Below are 19646 nucleotides of genomic sequence, written 5' to 3' on the forward strand. Positions count from 1 at the left end.
CTTTCCAAGAGCAAGCCCTGCCTTTCTCCACAAAGGTTATGAACTGTAAAATCTCCACCAGATATCAGGGAGCAAATTTGAAAGTGTTGGCAAAGCCAAAGTTTTTTGGGTTTTTTTTCCCCTCCTTTTAAAAAAAAAAAAACAAAAAACCCGAGGGCCTCCAGATTGAAGGATCAAGTATAATTGCATCAATTTGCCCACCCAGGGAGATTTTGTTGGTGTCAAGTTTTGATGGGACGTTTCAATCCCTTCAGCTCTGACCCAAGAAACATATTCGAGGAGACTGATAAGATGAACCTCCTCTCTGGTGGTGTGCTACTTGGTTTTTGGGGTGAGGCTACAATGATAGGATCAAGGAAGGCTATTTCTTTCCCCTTCTGCATGGTCCTTTTTGAAAGCGGAGGCTTTTAGGAGTCGAGCTTTATGAATACCTTGGGTTCAGTGGCATATGCAGAACAAATGTGAATCAAACACAGAAATAATTCCTTCAAGAATTTTATTTATTGATGTGGTAGCTCAATACTACACTGTTTACAATAGAGAGTTAAGTAGGATTTCGGGTTTGCTGGGAAGTTGACAGCTTGTGGTTCCGAGCGAAATTTCTGCCTTTTGTGGGATGAAAGAATAAAAGCTGTGTTCTTGAAATGGTTATTTATAAATGATTTGAAAGTTTGTTCCCTTTCCAGGCTGGAGAGAGCCTGCCAGGATTGCGGTTACTGCAATGGTGAAATTTTGGATGTGAAAAAAATCACAGAAGTCTGTTTGCATTAGAATAACAAGATAAAGAACCTCGCGGAGGCTTGCGGGGGACTCAAATGAGATGCAGTTGTGAACGGGTTTTCTCTCGCTCCCTTTCTCACGGGTAAAACATTGGGGAGTGAACAAGAACCCCAACCTAAGTGGATGAGTGCAAGGACTGTCGAAACGGGTGTGCTCGTGAGGGTCAGGGTGAGAGGGGAGCATGCTGAAGCCTCATTGATAGGGTTTGGCATGGACCTTCAGGACTGGATGGGTGACAACAGCAGTGATTTATTTGCAACATGGGTGGGGCGACCTGTGGAAACTCAAGGTCCATTCCTCCTCATCCCTACCCAGTAAGTTGTCCTGACACTAAAATTACAGTTACTTCCCTACTATAGAAAGGACCTTCACTGCTCGTGCTGGAAGTGTGTGAGACCTGTTGCTGATTGTCTTTCAGCCTGTTTGCCCCTACCCAGCTTTGAGACACTTGTAGAAATTCCTCGGCTGCATTACGTGCCACACTTAGTGTAGTCGGAAGGACTTCAAGCGGGCAGAGCAGATTGGAAATGAAGCTAGTTTCTGACGATAACTACTCAGATATCAGATTTTACATTCTGCACCCTGAATTCTTCCACCAATTGAACATTTTTTACTGATGTTCATCAAGTGGTAAAAAAAAAAAAAAATAAAAATAAAAAAAATAATAAATTGTACAGATGGGGAGAGAATAGAATAGGCATCTTTCTGCCGAGGAATGCTTGATCAGGCAGTTTGGCTCATTTAGGAGATGCATGCCTTTTTCTTGTAAAGCATGCTGGTGTTATCTGAAGGGGCTCTGAGTTTGCACAGAGCTAGTTAGTTTGAATAAACTGAATGTTTCACTGGTGCAGCACTTGACTCCTAGCTATAGAAAGAATGGAGCCAGACCAGTAGGGTGATCAGAAACAAATGAAGGTGCTTTTTGAGACGGTAAGGTACATTTGACTGCTCTTTGCATGCCTAGCACTGATCGTGTTCTTTCTTGTAGGTTTGGTGGCTGAGACTTTTTGAATGGTTTGCCTATAAAATTCAAGGTTGCAATGCATAAAGAGGGAAGTCATCATTCGCTGATGACACCAAAATTTGGGGGGAGGTCAGCACGCTAGCAGGGAGAGAGAGATTGCAGAAGGATCTGGATAGGTTACAGGGGTGGGCAGACAGGAACAGGATGCGTTTCAATACGGACAAGTGCAGGGTGCTGCACTTGGGTAGTAGGAACCAGCAGCACACTTATAAGATGGGGAGCTCCCTACTTGAGAGCACGGAGGCGGAAAGGGATCTTGGTGTCATTATTGACTCCAAGATGAACATGGGCCGACAATGCGAGGTCATGGTTGGCAGGGCTAACCGGACCTTGTCGTGCATCCACAGGTGCATCTCGAGTAGAGCCAGGGAGGTGATCCTCCCCCTCTATGCGACGCTGGTCAGGCCGCAGCTGGAGTATTGTGTCCAGTTCTGTGCGCCCCATTTCAGGAGGGATGTGGACAACATGGAGAGGGTCCAGAGGAGGGCCACCCGCATGATCCGGGGACAACAGGGCAGACCCTACAGTGAGAGACTGCGGGACCTGAACCTATTCAGCCTCCACAAGAGAAGGCTGAGGGGGGACCTGGTGACCATCTATAAACTCACTAGGGGGAACCAGAAGGGTTTGGGGGAGACGCTGTTTCCCCTAGCCCCTGCTGGCATAACAAGGAGTAATGGGCACAAGTTGATGGAGAGGAGGTACAGATTGGACATCCGAAAAAACTACTTCACAGTCAGGGCGGCTAGGAGCTGGAACCAACTTCCAAGGGAGGTGGTGCTGGCCCCTACCCTGGGGGTCTTTAAGAAGAGGCTGGATACTTACCTGGCTGGACTCATTTGAGTCCCGTTTTTGTTTTTAGGGTGAGTGGTTTTGTTTGTGTTTTTTGGGTTGTTCTCCCGCCCTGGCGGGGGGTCGGGCTAGAAGATCTATTAGGTCCCTTCCGACCCTGAAACTATGAAACTATGAAGTGTGCCCTGAATGGCCAAAGGCAGAGGATCTTGCCCAAGATTGAAGCGCATAGGCCCGTGTAAACGGCTGAACAGCTTCTGGTATTTTCAGGGAGAGTGAGGTATTGCCCTGATGTGCTGGATTGGAGGAGAGGTCTGGAAACCAGTGTCAGTGGCCACTCTGGATCATTTTTCTAAGTGTGATTTAGGTGCGTGCTTTTGGAGCTGTTCTTTGAAGCTCGGAGGTTCCTGGACTTGCTTCGTGTGCTGCAGCTCTCAGTCGCTCACTGACTTCAAAGAAGAATTAAGACTCGAAGAGGAGTGTCCAGCCTTTCAGGTCCCTGCTCTACTTGCTGGAAAGCATAGCCTGCTTTGATCGTCTCCTGAGATGCCCTGTAGCACCACAAGATTTGGCAACACTCGCACCAGAAGCAGCGGCCTGCGCAGAATAACGGGAGCAGACCATATAGGAAGGTTGGACTGGGGACGTGACGAAGAAGCAGCTTGCCTTGATATCACTCAGTGGAGCGACAGGTGTCAGTTTGGGATTACACATCTCACTTTGACAGCAAGGGGACCTCTTATTGCTTGCATCTGTCTTGCACCTTGCTTGGTATGGATGAAAGCTGGTCCATACTGAGCCTGTCAACTGAGAGACATGTTATGTAGGTGTCATATGGGTAGTGCCTTAAACCGCAGGAGCAAACTTCAGGAATTTAACTCTGATGTGCGATACCATCGTTGCTCTTTAGGCCTAACGTGTGTGTGTTTTTTCTAGAGTTACTAATTTTGATATCTTTAAAGCAAACATGAGGGAGGCTAATGTTGCTTTACAAAAGATGATGACCGGTTTCTGGTTTATCAAGCTGGTTCTGTGCGCGCCTCACTCCCCTTTACTGGATAACGTCAGGACTGCTCCGCAGCATCTGTGGAGCACTCCCTAATGAAAGTCTTTTGCTCAAGAGGGTTACTGCCTTAGTAGCAGAAGGAATCGATTTTTCTCTCTCTCCCATGTGAAGTTCGGAAAGGGCACGATGAGCGGCATAGCAGCCAGCATGAAGGTCCAAGGGGCGTGGATTTAAGTTCTGTGAGAGTGCTGTGATGTTGGATGCCAAGTATTTGTTTACTGGTTTTAAGAGCTAACATGATGGACTTGCTTGCAAGGCTGCCGATCTTCCAGAAGGAACTCATTTGATTTTATTTTGGGGAGAATAAACTTTTTAAAATCATTGGCTGTACAAACAGAATGACCCGAGTAGTTTCCACCCTATTAAAAGAAGTCTGGGAGTTCTTCCAGGCCTACAGAATATGTGTATCATTTTATCTGTTAATGCTTTGTGAATTGATTGGGGACTTCAAAAAGAAATCCTTGTTAGGTGGTAGTATCATTGAGTACGCATTGGAGTTCATTAATGCCAGACGGCTTATATGGAAACCATCCCAAAGGTGACCGGAGGCAACCCATACACGTTTCTGTAAGGGCTAAAGGGATGAGGTTTGTTTTGAAGACTTGAGGAGCTGAGCATAGAGTGTTGTTTTTTTTTAAGACTGTGCTGAAGTGCATGAAGAAATTGAGAAGAAACTCGCTCTTTCCTTGTACATCTGTGCCATGTCTTCTAATTGGTTCACATGATTGTAGCCATGGCTCATCATTGGGAAGACATTTGCCAAAATTATCCAAGTAATAACATCTTATTTGTCGTCATCCTAAAAACATAATAAACTTCTGTGCATGCTGTCTGTAGGAACTGCCCTTCCAGATGACACCACCTACCCAGTGTCGGCCTCAGTCTGAGAATGGGTACTAGGTATTAGGTACTTCAGAAGGACATGTGAAAATCCTCACGGTGGACAACTGTAGAATAATCTTTCCTAACGAGGCAAGTGTGACATAAGTTTGAGAACATGTGTGCATGTATATGTATATAAAAGATCTGGAAGGAAGGAGATGAACGTTGTCATTTGTGCACATCTGCAATCCTTTTTTATGTGCTCAGCCTCGGGGTGTTTGGTAGGAGAGGGACCCACAGAATCTATTACACATTTATGGCTGTTTAAAATATTTTTTTCATTTGCAAGTGTAAAGTCTTTCAGGTTCCTGGGGTACATCCCCTTGTTTCTATAGAGTGAGGCGCACACAGGAGCTTTTTTCACTTGGCTAATGTAATGCGACTTGCAGCATATCTACTGCTCTGTTTGCCCCTACCTTCTCCTCGTCCTGGATTAACCTGCCAGTCTTGTCCTCCAGCTCTGGTCTCTCTTGCACCCTGCTCTTGCTCCACTCCCCCAGAGGGCAATTATAGAGTGAGTCTTTGCTTTATTGAGAGACTTCACCAGTTACTAACTATTTTATTTATTTCTTGTAATCTGCGTTGGAGCACTTTGCTCCCGGCAGCTGTGGCTGCTGGAAACGCTGTCTCTAAACTCTGCCTTCAGAAATACCGAGTTCTTGTCAAGTCTCGGCAGCGAGTTTCAACTCCCTAATTGGAGGCAGAATCAGGCTGCTCTAAGCTACCATTTCAGGGAAAGCTGGTTAATGTCTCAATTCTGATGTAAAAATTGACTTAAAAAACCATGGCAATTGAGGGAGACTTCCCCTGGTATTTATGAAATGAGAGCTCTGTTTCGCTTGGTTTGACTGGGTGGTTATGGTCTGCTTCTGTACTATGTTTTCCTCCTGTATTGGGTTATGAACCAGAAAGTATTTGTAGAGCCTCGAAAAATTATACGACGGGTTGTTGTAGGTTAGCTGGTTCAGTGGATAGGTGGTAGTGTCAAAAGCTGAATCTCAGAAATCCAGAGACTAGCGACACCCCAGAGCGGTAGTCGCATGGAGGACCCCCGTGAGCCAGTTGTTGAGCAGATGTGTGAAAGGGCAATGCCAGTCGTGAGCTTGAGCTGGTTTTAAGCAAAGGCTGGACAAATGAGTGATAAATTGTGGGGAAGGAGGGTGGCTGAGGGGAACGAGTCAGATGCAGTTTCGAGTCTAGGAATGGGCACAATTTGTTCCAGATTTTGTTTCAGCAGTCACTGTCAGCTTCTATTTTTGATAGCCCCTCCTTTGGTTTCCTATCCTTTTAAACCTCTTCCTGTTTCTCTTGCGCACATGCTCTCTCTTTGTTTTTTTTTTTTTTTTTTTTTTTCCCCCCCCCCCCCTTTAAATCACTCACTACTTCTGTTTTCTTCTCTTAATGGAAATTGCCAATGAGAAATAAGGAGTGTGTTTTAGAGGGGACAAGGGTCAAGAAAAGACTGTGGGAAGAAGGCCAACATGGGAGGAATGGAAACAAAGCGAAGCTTGGGCCCAGAGAATAGGAAGGCAGAGGGCCAAGTCTATTAAAAGACTTGAGTGCCTACAGTTATGAGCGTTGAGCTGCCTTGCTTAACTTCGAGGTGCCAGGCTCTTAAAACAGGATCCCAAACTCACGCTTAGGTGCTTTGGCAATGGGAGGGCAAGCAAAAAGCAAAGCTGGAGGCTGAGCATAAGGTGCATCTGGGGTTGAGGAGCCTGACTCAGTGCTACAAGGGGCATGCCTCTGCCCACTTGGGACCCAGAGTCTGGGGTCATCTTTTGAGGGTAGGAGTCTAACAACCTTTCATTCAAACTGAGCAGGGTTTTAAAGGAACGCTGCCTCTGCCATGGGTGATAGCGCTGCTGCCTTGTGTGCAGTTTCCTTAATGTTTTAGAGCACTTGTCTATGAAGTGGGAGAGACCTTAGTTCCAGTTTCTTTCCAGCCAAATGGGATTCAAACCCTGTGGCACCCGCCTCAGCCCTCCTGCAGTCTGGAGCAGCTCTGGGCACACGCAGAAGCAGAGCAACCAGTGCATAGGGAAGTTTCGGTCCAAAGAGGAGATGCCGGGTGGGTTGGGACCCTCCATGGGTTAGACAGCTACTGTGCTGGGATGTTTTGGACTAGGAGACCTACAGCGTGACTAATTTCCTATTAGGCACCTACATCTCACTTAATCTGGCTGCCGGCCTTTTTCTAGAAATAAGGTTGACGAACAGTAGCTTCTGTGAGTCTCCTCGGTCTGTACGCTTGTCTACTCCCATGTTAAAAGCTAAGTTCTTCAGCCCTTATGCTTTTGTTCATTTATCCTGGAAGAACCTCCCAAGAAAGGTGTTACTGAATCTTTTGTTAAACCCCAGTAACTCTTCCGCTTTCTGTAGCTTTAATCTTGACCCAGCTCATGTTGTCTTACCAGCTTTTCACTGGTAGCAGCCCCCATGGCCAGTTTTGATTCCCATTAGTCTTCATGGTGCACTATTCATTTAACTTTTCACCGTTCAGACTATTTCAACTTTTGTCTGAGCCTGATCTGCAGATGAAATGAACTGTTTCAAACAGGAGATTTCACCACACCCTCAACTCTCCTATGATATATGAACTTTTCATTTCTGCCCAGGAGAACTTTTACAATCTCTTCTCCTATGCCTGAAGAAGGGTGCTTGTGCCCAAAAGCTTGCAATTAAAGGATTTTTTAAAATAAAATCTAGTTGGTCTAATAAAAGATATCACCTCTACCACAAGTTGCGATTCCTATTCATTCCTTTGCACTTTTAGTGCAGGAGAGTGAGCTGTTCCGGGTCTGAGCTAAGCTGTAGGCTGCTTGGAGCAGGGACAGTTTTGGGTGCGATTATAGAGCGCCGGACAGGCTGGTGACTTCTCCAGAGATGCCTCCTGTAACTTGTGCAATGCTCCTTTTAGGGATGAGGTGCACAGATCCTAAAAGCCAATTCACGTGGACAGTTTAATGCTGAAATGAGTCTGTTCAGACAGTCCACTAGATCCTGGCTGGACAGGACCAGGAGGTGCCCTATCCATGTGCCTTGGTTACTAGCCTGTAATATCCTACAATCTACTAATCTTGCCAAGGCAGACTTGTGGCTGGAGCATTTATTGGGAGCTGAGTGTGTGGGTGATAACAATTGCAGGGGATTATGTTGGAGGGACTCCTGAATTTAACAGCTTTGATAAAAAGGCATGGCCAGAAGAAAGAGGTATGTATACATCCCAGTGCCAGGGCTCTGCATCTAAACATTCAGGCATTCAGGGAGGATAAAAATGAACTTGTTCATTTAATTTCCTTCCTTTGAAGAGCCAAAAACAACAGTGTAAAACCAGACATAGGCTCCACATGTCGGGATAGAAGTCTTAACTCCTTGCCCCCCCAGGAAAGAAGTGATTGTTGACAATTTCCTTTGGGTTTCTACTGGTTAACCTAGCTAATCTGAAAACAAGAGCAAAATTAGTAAATTAACCTCAGGAGCTGCTTTAGACACGCGTCTTTACCATTGGGGAATATACAGCTTTCTCTGCAAAAGTGCTGTTTTTAAGAGTGCTCTTGCTGAGTGACTCGGCTGGGGGAGAGCTAGTAAGTCTTGTTGGTTGTTGCTGCAGGCAGTGAGAAGTCTCCAGGAGGTTCAAGCTCTAAGTCCAGGGTGCCCAAACATTTATAGCACAGGCAGCAATTTAATATAGAGGCTGCTTTATGGACCTTATGCCTTCCCCTTTAGTCATATGGACAGGCTCTCATCTCTTTTTTTGCAATTCCATGACCGCTTCTGTGGCTGAGTAATCACAGTAAAGAAGCACTGGAAGGGCTCTCTGGAGGTCATCTAGTCCAACCCCTTGCTCAAAGCAGGATCATCTCTATCCAAACCATCCCATACAAGGGTTTGTTACTTGTTGGCATTGCAGCTGCAGTTTAATGCTGATGTCGGTGCTAGCTGGACGTTTGGAAGAACTGGTGCTGTACGTCTAGCTAGATCTCTACAAACCGCCGGTGGTGGTGGTGCAGACCGTGGCTTGGGGCTTCTGTGATGAGGAGTTTGACTCATTGCTTGTAGAGCACGTGTTGCACCTTTTATCTTATTTGTTCTCTCCCGCCACTCCATCATACAGACCTGATGGGGCAGGCTTGAATTTTGCATAGACCTTTAAATATTTGAGAGATGCTATCATGTCCCCCCTCTGACTCCTTGTCTCCAAACTAAGCATGCCTTCAACCTTTCTGTCTTGCTTGCTTTCCAGTCCCCTGGCCATCTTTATCATGCATGTCTAATGCTCTCCCATTTCTCTACCTCCTTCTTAAAATGTGATGGCAAAAACTGGGCAGCGGTGCTGAGCAGAGCATTGGAAACTGGTAGAAAAGCCATTGACTGGGTTACTTCAAAGTGGAGTCATCACAGGTCTGGATAATGTCAACTCTTCAGGACAGGGACTATTTGGTACCCAGTACTCTGTGCCCTAGATCTGATTTAAAGCCTCTACTATGATGCTGTAGAAAGCAGTGCTGCATTATTGAAGGGGAGTGACTAGTTGTCCAAGGTAGTTTGGTGCAATCAGCACCTCGGCCGTATGGCCCTCCTTACCATAGTAGTATCGGAGCAACCGGTCTGGCGAAGAGAAGTGGGATTTGATAATGATCTTCAGATACATGAAGGGTGGTTATAGGCTGTTCTTTGTGCCAAGGAGTCCCAGTCTTAAATTGCAGCAGGTGAGTTATTAGGCAGAACATTTTCTCACTGAAACGTATTGCCCAGCAAGGCTGTGGAGACTCCAGCCTTGGAGGTGTGTGTAAGAGCATGTTAGATAAGCACATGAATGTCTATAATGAAAAAAGTGAAGGAGGGATTGGGAGGGGGTACAGTTTATATCAGTGTTTACCTCTGTTCTCTTATGGATGGTGGTTGTTACTCTCCCTCCATTCCCCTTGAATGGCTTGGTATGTTCTCTGTTTGGACATGGCAGCGGATGAGAGAAACTGGTTTGGAGATTTGGGGGGGCGGGGAAGGGAAATGATTATGAAAACCACACCAATTGCATTTACCCCCAAGCTCCACTGCCAATGACTGAAGTCCTTGCTTTTCAGAAACCTATCAGAGTGGTGTTAAAAGTGACATCTTTCCACTTGGAGACTAAAAAAAATCTTATAGACAAGAATTTGTGCTTTTAAGTGTAAACATGCCCTTCCTTTTGATGGGCTTTAGTTGCATCATGTGCCTGTACTAGCCCTATATCCTACGGCCATTTAGCTAAATTCTGCCCTTGGTTACACGTGCATAACTCCTGCTGTAGTTAAAGCTGGTCTTGCAAAATCTGAGGAATTAATGCCTTTAAGTCTCCACTGCCAGTCGTCTTAAAAGGCTGCAGTAGAGATTCTGTTTTGTCTAAATTTGCAGTATGCAGAGGCTCGGATACAAAGGGATGGCACGGTATAAAACAAGTCCATTCAAATTTGATATATCATCCAATATCAGTGCAACTCTAAAGCTCTCTTCTGTGGTAAAAATAGCTAGTGTACTGAGTATAAATCCCTCCTGATTTCTGAAAGGAAAAAAAGGAGTCGCCATTGTCCAAAACTCCAAATGAATGTCTTAATCATATGGGATAAACTGAAGTGGATCAGCTGAACAAACAATGCTTATATATAAAACTGGAGTGCAATAACATGGAAAGAATTGGAAAAACATGACAGTTACCAAGAAAAATCCCATTGCAGTCATATTAATTTTTCATTTTTGGTTAGAAGAGAACCATTGCATCCATATTAATTTTTCATTTTTGGTTAGAAGAGAAACCATAAGTTACTTTAAGTTTTTTAAAAGTCCTGAAATAAAACTGTTTGAGGTCTGGATACAGAAATCCATCCCCCTTCTGAAAAACACTTAAACATGTGCTGTGTGTGTGCGTGTGAGCTTTTCATTCAAGGGAGGTGGGCCCATATACGGACTCTTTGCGGGGAGCGGGGGTGGGATAGTTTGGGGAAAGAGATCACCCTTGCATCCAAAACCAGTATTTGAGACCCAGAAGGGAACCCCTGTAGCGGGGAGTAGACTACCAGATCGGCCTCTCTTAGGTCAAAGAAAGCATGAGCCACTACCAATAACTTTGAGGAAATGTCTAGGCCCTGTTTTGCCCCGGCCTCTGACGTGAGATCTTAGGGGAAATATTCTTTAGGGAGAATAAATCAGTGCTTTTTTTTTCTCCCCTTTATGCTTATTCCAGTGGAATTTAGCATTGCATGAACGTGCACAGATGACTGGGTCTTGGACCAAACTGATTCTTTTGTGAGGGTACTGCACATGAACAAAAGCAATTTATTTTCTTGGCAGATAAAGGCCGTCAGATTTAAGGCAAATTTTTACGTAATTATGTGCAAAAAGTTGAGACTTCAAACAACCCACTGGATGAGTTGTTTTGGCAAAGTATTGATCCTATGATTAGGATGGCCGTTGTAGGAAAACAATAGCTGTATATCCCTCCCTATGTGTACTTGTAGCATATAATAAAGACACGGGGACTTGCACGTAGCCTTGGGACATCCAGGTAGTCATTTCTGGCTGCTGGTGCAGGTCACCATGCAGTAATACCAAGTTATTTTTCATAGCTTCTGCTTTAGAGAAAGCTGAGACTATTTGGAGTTGCTGGAAAAGTCCTTAATTCTGGCTCTTGCCAGATACTGTACACAAAAGAATACAGGTCAGTGGCAGGTTGAAGAAGTTTGTCCTTTGCAAGTGGTACCTAGAGCAAATGGAGGGTGCTGAGGAAAGGGTATGCAATCTCCTTGGCGCTATCTGCATTTTGAGTAAAACTGTGATACCGAGCTCCTACAACTTAGGAGCAAACCGCTCTGGTCAAAAGTGGGGTCTGTCAGGGGTGGAGGCACCCATGGAGTTATACAAGAAACACGACAACTTCTCTGTCCATAGGTTGATTTTGAGATTTGGGAACAAATCCAAAGATGTGAACAAAAGAGTCTGCTGTCTGTCAGAATGGCGTGGTTCTTAATCCTCGTCCTGTTTCTAGACTTTAGGAGTCAGCTCGTCGTACACCTAATTAGCCAGCAGAGAGACTCCGCGTAAATTAAGGTCCTGAAGGAGGCTTCTTTTCACATTTGCCATTCCACCCATGGCTCTTCTGTTTTGCATGTGGGTAGCAGCTTTTATTTTTCCTCTTTGATTGTCGCCATTTGATTTGAAGGATGGTGGTAGTGTCTTTCCAGGGATTGCAGGAGTCTGAATGTGGCTTTAAGGAAAGGAAATAATTTCTCCCGTCTTCCTGGACAACTTGGCTAATCGGGGCTTTAGACGGAGAGTAATTGAGACGGTTCCTGCATTTGGATTTATGCAGATAAATGGGGTGCCCCAGCATTTCAGCTGTAGGCTGCAGATTAATGCCATGGGGTACAAGGCTTCATCTCAGAAGAGCGTTTCTGAATATGAAGATGGTCATAAAGGAAAAACGGTTATATTACCAGAAACAAATCTCCTTATTGGAGCCTGTGGAGAATGCTTATCTTACTACAAGCTTACTTCTGTAGATCACAAGTTGAGACCTATCCAAGAATTCCTCTTACAGCCTTTGCATTGTGTTTTGTCTATTAATTGGCAGGGATCAAGATCCTGTTGTATGCTCTACTCTTTCAGTTGCTGAATGCAGAAGATCAGATTAATTTTTTTAGGGGGTCCACAATGAGAGCGTTCATGTCAGATGCCACCTTGGATAATGGAGGGGCTCCTTCAGATCTCTGTTAAATCCAGGGAATGGGTGTCAGAACCAGAGTGAGGATGGTACTAATTGCTGAGAATGCAATGATTCATTGAAGTCTTGGGCAGGGTTCGAATTACACTTTGACTGGGGGGCATACACAAAAATTAAACAGGCTCTTTGGGAGGAGCAATCTAATTGGAGACCCCCCCCCCCCTTATGGTTTTCAAATCTTACAGGGGGGCTGTCATCTTATGGGGGGGGGCTGAGCTCCCCCATAATTTGCACCCTGGTCTTAGAGCACCATTACTTCTGTGTGTAACCCTTTTCTGGTTATTGCCATATAATGGGATTTTCATAAATGTAAATTAATTTGGAAGGAAACAACCAAACCTACCCCAGAGAGTAGCTAATCTTTAAGGGGAGAAGAATGATACAGTTTACATGGCAGAAAGTTATTAAGCAGAAAGGAACCTGCATCCTCAAGTATCCCCACCTGTTGTAAATCAGTTTTGGTAGATTTGACTTAACCTCTGCATCTGGAAGCGGCAAATGCCATACCGTCTCCCCCTGTGGCAGGACTTGAGATCACTCACCATCTCACATCTTTAGCAGGTTCATTCCCAGGCAAGTGATCTTGTTCGTGATTTTCAAACTGTAGCAAATATGGATTTTGGATCTGATTTAATGTTCTTTCGGCAGCACATATACTAAAATTTGGACCCTGAGGTCTGTGGATACAGAGGAAGTTTTGTCATCTGAAACCATCTGAAATGAGGCAGATTCGAAATAAATCTCTTGGTGTAATGATAATCACCTTCATTGATTGTTTAAAAATACCTAAAATGTGCTGATTTCTTTCATGGCATTTCCCAACTATAACATTTAATGGAAGTTTATTCTTCTGTAACAATTGTTAGAGTTCTTAGTTCACGCTTATCTGAAAAACAGAAAGTTTCTTCTTGTTTTGTGAGATTGACTGACTGTGTAGGTTAGCTGGAGAACAGGGTACTGAGTTCTCTCTATAATTTAAGCATTTTCAATGTCCTAATTAAACAGATAAGGATTTACATAATAATTACCAGTCATGGCACTTCAAGCAGCCTTTTTAATGTCAGCTTCACTCAGGAGCAGTGTCTAATCATTCCCCAGAATTGCAGGGAGCAATTAGTGGTGATAGGCAAAGACCTTCACTTGGTTTAGAGAGTCCAACTACTGCAAGTGTTGAAATTTGCACCAAGCATGAAAAGGACTTTGATCAAAACACAGCACAAATGTACACAGCATGGGACTCTACTGAGAGACGCTACCCTAACACAATTAAAGGAGGTTTTGGAGAGACTTCACACGTTGCAAAGGCAATGTCACAGCCTATAATCTCAATAGAAAAATGCCTTGATATAATTAACAACAAAGAAATAGTATTATGCAAATGCAAAGTAAAAATCTGTTCTAAGAAGCTGTGGATTCTTTCTAATACTTAGTCAACACAACTCTTTCCAAATGCAGTGGTCACAAATTGAACCCAGAACAAGGGTGAAATGGGGCCAAAGGGATGTAGCCTCAAATTTGTTCCATCTCTTGTAGCATTTAAAATGGAAGATCTAGAGAAGCAAGCTGTTGGCTGCTTTTATCAAAATGATGGAAAATTGTGCAAGTGAAACCATAGAGCTCTACATGCTGAAAGGTCATGATTCTGTGCAGCCAGAATGGCATCAGAGGAGCATGCCTTTACAGCATTCAGACTGGTCAAACCTGTATAATGGGGGTAAGTGCTGAAAAAGCAAATGCGTCAGTGCGATGGATCGCCTAGGGATGATAGGCTAAAGAGGTGACGGGACTGGCAAGGTAGCAGATGGGTGGCTCCTCTGTTATGCTTTTAATTTAAAGAATTTCAAGAGTTTGGTTTAGGACAATGCACACATCTTTGTTTTGAGGAATGATATGCATCGAATCAATTAATTCCTATTAAAAAAAACCTCTCTTTTTTTTTTTTTTTTTTTTTCCCTAATCCAGTGTTTCCCAAACTGAGACATTGTGCACCATCAGTTTAAAATGATGCAACCTTAAGTACCACCAGCAAATTTTTGTCATATAAAATTATTATAATAAACCTGTTAACATATACCACTGACAGGCTGCGTACCACTGGTGGTACCCATACCACAGATTGGGAAGTGCTGCCGTACCTTTTTATCTGCCTACCTGTCCAACTGTGAGCTCCTCGGTGCTGGTATGGTTCCTTTCTGTATTCTTTAAAAAGTACCCAACACGGTGGTCAGTATGAGCAATACACAAAAAATAGCAAATACAAAGTGAATCATGTAGTATGGGTTTCATTTTGCAAAATCTGCGTGGCTTTCTTGAGTGTCTTCCTAGAAAAAAACATGCCTAAAATAGTGAACTGAAAACATAAACCAAGCCTGCGGACAGTGTCCCTGAGCTGACCATCCAGAAGACCAAGCGCGTTGGCAGTTGTGCTTGTCAAGGCATGCTGCACCACGTGCTGGGAGTAGCAGCGAGCCCCGGGAGATTTGCTTCCCAGAGGTACCCTGGGGCTGGATAGCTTTGAAGCGCCTTCAGTTCTGGAGTTGAGAAACACTGTTTGAGAGCCAAGTACCGTTGTCTTGAGTCAGTGCTATTCTTGGACATAACTGAGCCAGATGCATGGTAGGGACTCGTGCACTGAGCTTTCAGCAGAGGACTGCTTATTCCTCATGTAAAGTTTGTTTGCTTGATGGAGTTTTGTGTACCGTGCCGAATTCACCCGCAGGTACTCGAGTGATATCAAATTCTTCAGTTAAAATTATTAAGGCAAAATATTTAATGGACCTGCTCTGGGGATGCCATATGCTTCAGCTCTGTTGATTCAAGGGAAGTGTGCACTGTGTGATCAGTGCATTATCCATGCGAGCTTTCCCTGCAGCTGCAGAAGGGAACATTTAATTAATACTGAAACAATTATCTTGACAAGTAAATCAAACTTAGTTAGAACAATAACATTTTCCCAGATACTGTGTGGTAGCCAGATGGTAACATGCTGTGTTATTAAGGCCTTGGCTTTCCACTCTTGAGGTTGCTGGCAGGTAATTAGCCTGTTCCCCCCATTTGGAGGTTTCGATTTCTCTGTTCTGGGAATTTGGCCCGTCGAGATGTCCGGTAGATGTTTCGGCCCAAATGGAAGTGTTTTCTGTGCTAGAAAACCGTTTTTTTTTAGCTGTTGCCAAATGCCAGAATATAAGCCAAGTGTTGCAGGGTCCATTTTGGTCATTGCTCCAAAGCTAGGATAGGCAGGAAATCATTACAGAATTTGATGTGGATCTTGGGTGTTTCGGTAACTCCCGCTATGGGGGATCTTGGGTGCCGTCTTCGTCTGCTCTTTTTACCGTCAGCCGCCCCCTCGCAGTTGGAGCACTTGCATTTTCCCACATGCTGTGATAGCCAGGTTGTGTAACACAGGAAGTTAGTTATTTATTTATTTTCCAGACATGGATACCTGGTTTTGGCATCCACAGTCGGTGAGGTCTTGCACTGGGTGTCGCTGCAGATTCCTCCAGTTGCTGGGCCTTGTACAATGGGCCTTCATGCAAAAAGGAGTGGCAAATATTGAATGAAACACTATCCTGCCAGTGCTGGTCAATTCGAGACCACCCAGCATGTGCACACTGACAGGCAGCTTACATAAGGGTTGCCTTTGGGTCACGGACGGCTGGATTGAGATGACCTTTCGACTTGAATGCAGAATAAAAAGACGGTGTGGGCTGTAGTGTCACTGAGGTAGGAACCTCTTTGGGACAAATCCACCCATAGCAAATCCGTCCTAAGCTAGGGACATAAAACCTAAAGGAAAATAAATATTTGGTTTGAAGGTCTTCAGGCTGTCCCCAGTGAAGAAAAAAACCAGCAGATCTACAACAACCAGCAAACACTGAATAAACATTTTCTTGGCAGAAATGAGGCTTTGACACACAGAGAAGGAGCCTGGGGAAAATGAGGCTGACCCCATCCAGGAGCATAGCTTTGTGGCGTTCGGTTGCGTAGCTCGGTAGAAGAACAGCGCAGCCCGTTGCAATGCAAAACTCTCCATGGAGCGGTTGGGCAGCTGGATTAGCTAGCACTGGATTACCAGGTCTGGGCCCAGTTAAGAACCGTGACTTCTGTCTGGGATCAACTGGGGCCAGCCCAGAAGGCCCAAACCTGAGCGCATCTTGGAAGAAAGTGCTTGGGACCTGGCCCAGTGGGCCTGCGCCTGTTTAAAGCCGTGCGAGTTGAGGGCATGGAGAAGATGCTACACTTTCTGCTAATAGACATGAGCAGAAGAGGGGAAACATCCCCTGTGAAATGCTCTTTACCAGCCAGCTGTGCAAATGGGAGAGCCCCCTGCTAAATGTGCTGCCACAGATGCTCGTGTGTGAAGTTTATGACCGTTTGCTGTTTAACTGTATACAGTGCTGATCACTCGCAGATTAAACACACGTGTATAGCAGTTCACACAGTATAGTAGTTGGTTCAAATATAGCTGGTCAGAGTAATTAAGACCCCGTTATGGTAGATGCTGCACAGATGTGCTGTGAAAGGATCGATGGTTAAATGATCAGACTGACGAAGCAGCTTTCCCAAAGTCTCAGCAAGTTAGTGCTGGAGGGGGAACTTAGAAGTAAGGTGTCCTGAGCTGTAATTCCGTGCTTTTATTCACTAACCTACATTTACCACTTGCTCGTCTTCTCAGAAGAGCCTGCAGGGAGAGAGTGCCTGCTATGTCAGTACTGCTCATTTAATCCATCTGATCGGCCTCCTTAGCCCTTTGCAGCAGAGTAACCTGTGGTCTTTTTGCCATGAGAAGCTGTATGTTCTCAGCTGCATGTAAAGCCACTCAAATCAAATAGAAGTGGATGTATTTTGGTAGTAGTAGAAACATCTTGCAACATCATCTTTTGCTTTTCCTAATGTTGCTGGTTTATGATCACCTTTGCAAGGGACAGATTCCACATGAAGATGCACCTACTGTTGTGTTTCTACCAGGCAGTCTGTCTGGTTCAAATAAAGCAGTGGGAAAATGCACGAGTTTCAGTTTAGGCTGTGAAATGAGAGCAAAGTGTATGGTTTGGTTTTTTTTTCTTCTCCCTCACCTCCTGTGACGCTATATTTTAATGTGGGGCTTTAACAAGGGTAGGAATTGAGGTATTAAAAGCATGGTCTTTAATACACTGAAATGTTTCCACTCATTAGAATAATTTTTAATCTTAAAGCTGAAAAAAAAAAAAAAGACTAAACATTCTTCCCTTGTGCATAGCTGCTTGCTGACTGCAGGATCTCAGTCTTCAGTTACAAAACTATGAAATCTTCTGTAGGGAACAAGCCTTTAGAGTTTGTCTTTTGAGGCAAGGATGAGAGGATGCATAAAATGACCTCCAGTAGGTTTCTTTTCTCTAAATACAACCCTATAATTGAGAAGGGAGTTCATTTAGCCACTTGTGGCTTGTAGCCCCAGCTCTAGCACGGACTCGATGGGTGGCTTTGGCAAATCATTATCCTTTTGTTTCCCACAATTTTTTCATCTACTAAAGAGGACTAATAATAGTTAATTCACAGGAATGGAAGGGATTAAATTAATGTCTGTAAAATGCTGCTTATTTTTTGTACTGCAGCAGTGTCTGGAGTTTTAGATGGGGATCTGGGCCCTACTGGAATAGCATGTTTAGGGGCCAGGTCCTTATTCTGGGGTGTTTTACAGTCCGTTCAAAATCATTTTAATTGATTTGATTTTTTTTAAAAACAGTTTTTTATGTATGCAACTCCTCAAACTTGAGGGCATTAATGGGATTGTGAAGTCATGCTGTAGATGCTGTGCACTAAGTGCATGTGTTACCAGTGGGTCTTGGAAGGAGGACCCAAGTAAGTGAGCCCGTTTATCAAGTCTTTTCCTTTTGCAAAACTGTAGGTATGGACTTGGAGATTCAAACACCATTGCTTTTGGATAAATTTGATATCCTGATTTACGAGGTGTAGATAAAAAGCTGCAACTACCATTATATCTGTACTCTGAGGGTGGGGAAAAATGAAGGAAGAAGTCCCATTTTAAAGTTGTAAGAACGGAGAGTAATGACTCAAGTTCCTGAGCCAGAATTTTGTGTGCTTGGTATATGACATTAGTCTCTCTGTCCCAACTGGGTTGGGTCTCATCATGCTAGGTAATTTAATTGTGGTTATTTACATGGCTTTGTAAAGGACTCTGGCATGGTAGCTATGTGGGTGCATAGTTGATGTGTGTTCTTGCAGTCTGAACATGCAATTAGTCATACAGCCTAGGGTAAATGGTTAAGAAGCTCCAGTGATAAGAAAAGAAGGAAGACCCTGCACATGGTAACCACACCGTACAGAGTTGTAAGGTGGTAGGATTTTTTTGACAACGGTTTTAGCATGTGGTTTACAATTGCTGGGGTGGGGAATAGTCAACGGCAGTCAGTCTTTGTGGGGCGGGGGGTGGTTCAGTTCGTCCCTTCACATTTGTTTTTGGTGGATTGTCTCGGTCAGGCATCTTCATACTGGCAATGGCCTGTGATATGCTCAACCTAGATGTCCCTTGACCACTGGATGGTTTCATCCAGTTATAGATTTCATAGACATCAGGGCTGGAAGGGACTTCGAGATTGTCGGGTCCAGCCCCCTGCCCAAGGGGCAAGAAGTCAGCTGGGGTCAAAGGATCCCAGCAAGATAAGCATCTGGATGAAAAGATGAAAAACTAATTTTTGACTGAATAGCAATAAGGCTTTTGTGTAGCAGCATGGTGTCCTCCCATGAAATAGCAATGGGGAAAAATGGTGGCAGACCCCATATGTTGTAAGAATTTTAATTTTTGCTTAGCATTTAATGCATGTATTTTAGTTGGTTTGCCTAATTTGTGTACTTTTAAAATTTAAAGTTTTCCAGTTGATATTTCAGTAATCAATCGGTAAGTAAAGTTTGTTCAATATCTTCATTAACGATCTGGAAGATGGGATGGATTGCGCCCTCAACAAGTACATGGATGACACCAAACTGGGGGTGGTGTGGCAGATACTCTGGAGGGTTGGGCTAGGGTTCAGAGTAACCTCAACAAATTGGAGGACTGGGCCGAAAGGAATCTCGTGAGGCTCAACAAGGACAAGTGCAAAGTCCTGCACTTAGGATGGAGCAATCTCATGCACCGGTGCAGGCTGGGGGCTGACTGGTTGGGGAGCTGCTCGGCAGAAAAGGAATGGACAATAAGCTGAATGAGCGTCAGCAGTGTGCCCTTGTTGCCAAGAAAGCCAACGGCATCCTGGGCTGCATTGGTAGAAGTGTTGCCAGCAGATCGAGGGAAGTGATTATTCCGCTCTACTTGGCACTAGTGAGGCCACATATGGAGTCTTGTGTCC

The 19646-nt window shown here is 44.4% G+C and overlaps 1 protein-coding gene across 1 annotated transcript in view; it reads left to right on the plus strand.

Annotated features, from left to right (window-relative positions):
- The window catches only part of EXOC6B (exocyst complex component 6B), a 197696-nt gene that overhangs the window by 126915 nt on the left and 51135 nt on the right, over positions 1–19646 (plus strand). The gene's annotated exons all lie outside the window — the stretch shown is intronic.

The sequence above is a fragment of the Alligator sinensis genome, unplaced genomic scaffold, assembly GCF_000455745.1.
Source record: "Alligator sinensis unplaced genomic scaffold, ASM45574v1 scaffold12_1, whole genome shotgun sequence".
NCBI classification, from domain to species: domain Eukaryota; kingdom Metazoa; phylum Chordata; order Crocodylia; family Alligatoridae; genus Alligator; species Alligator sinensis.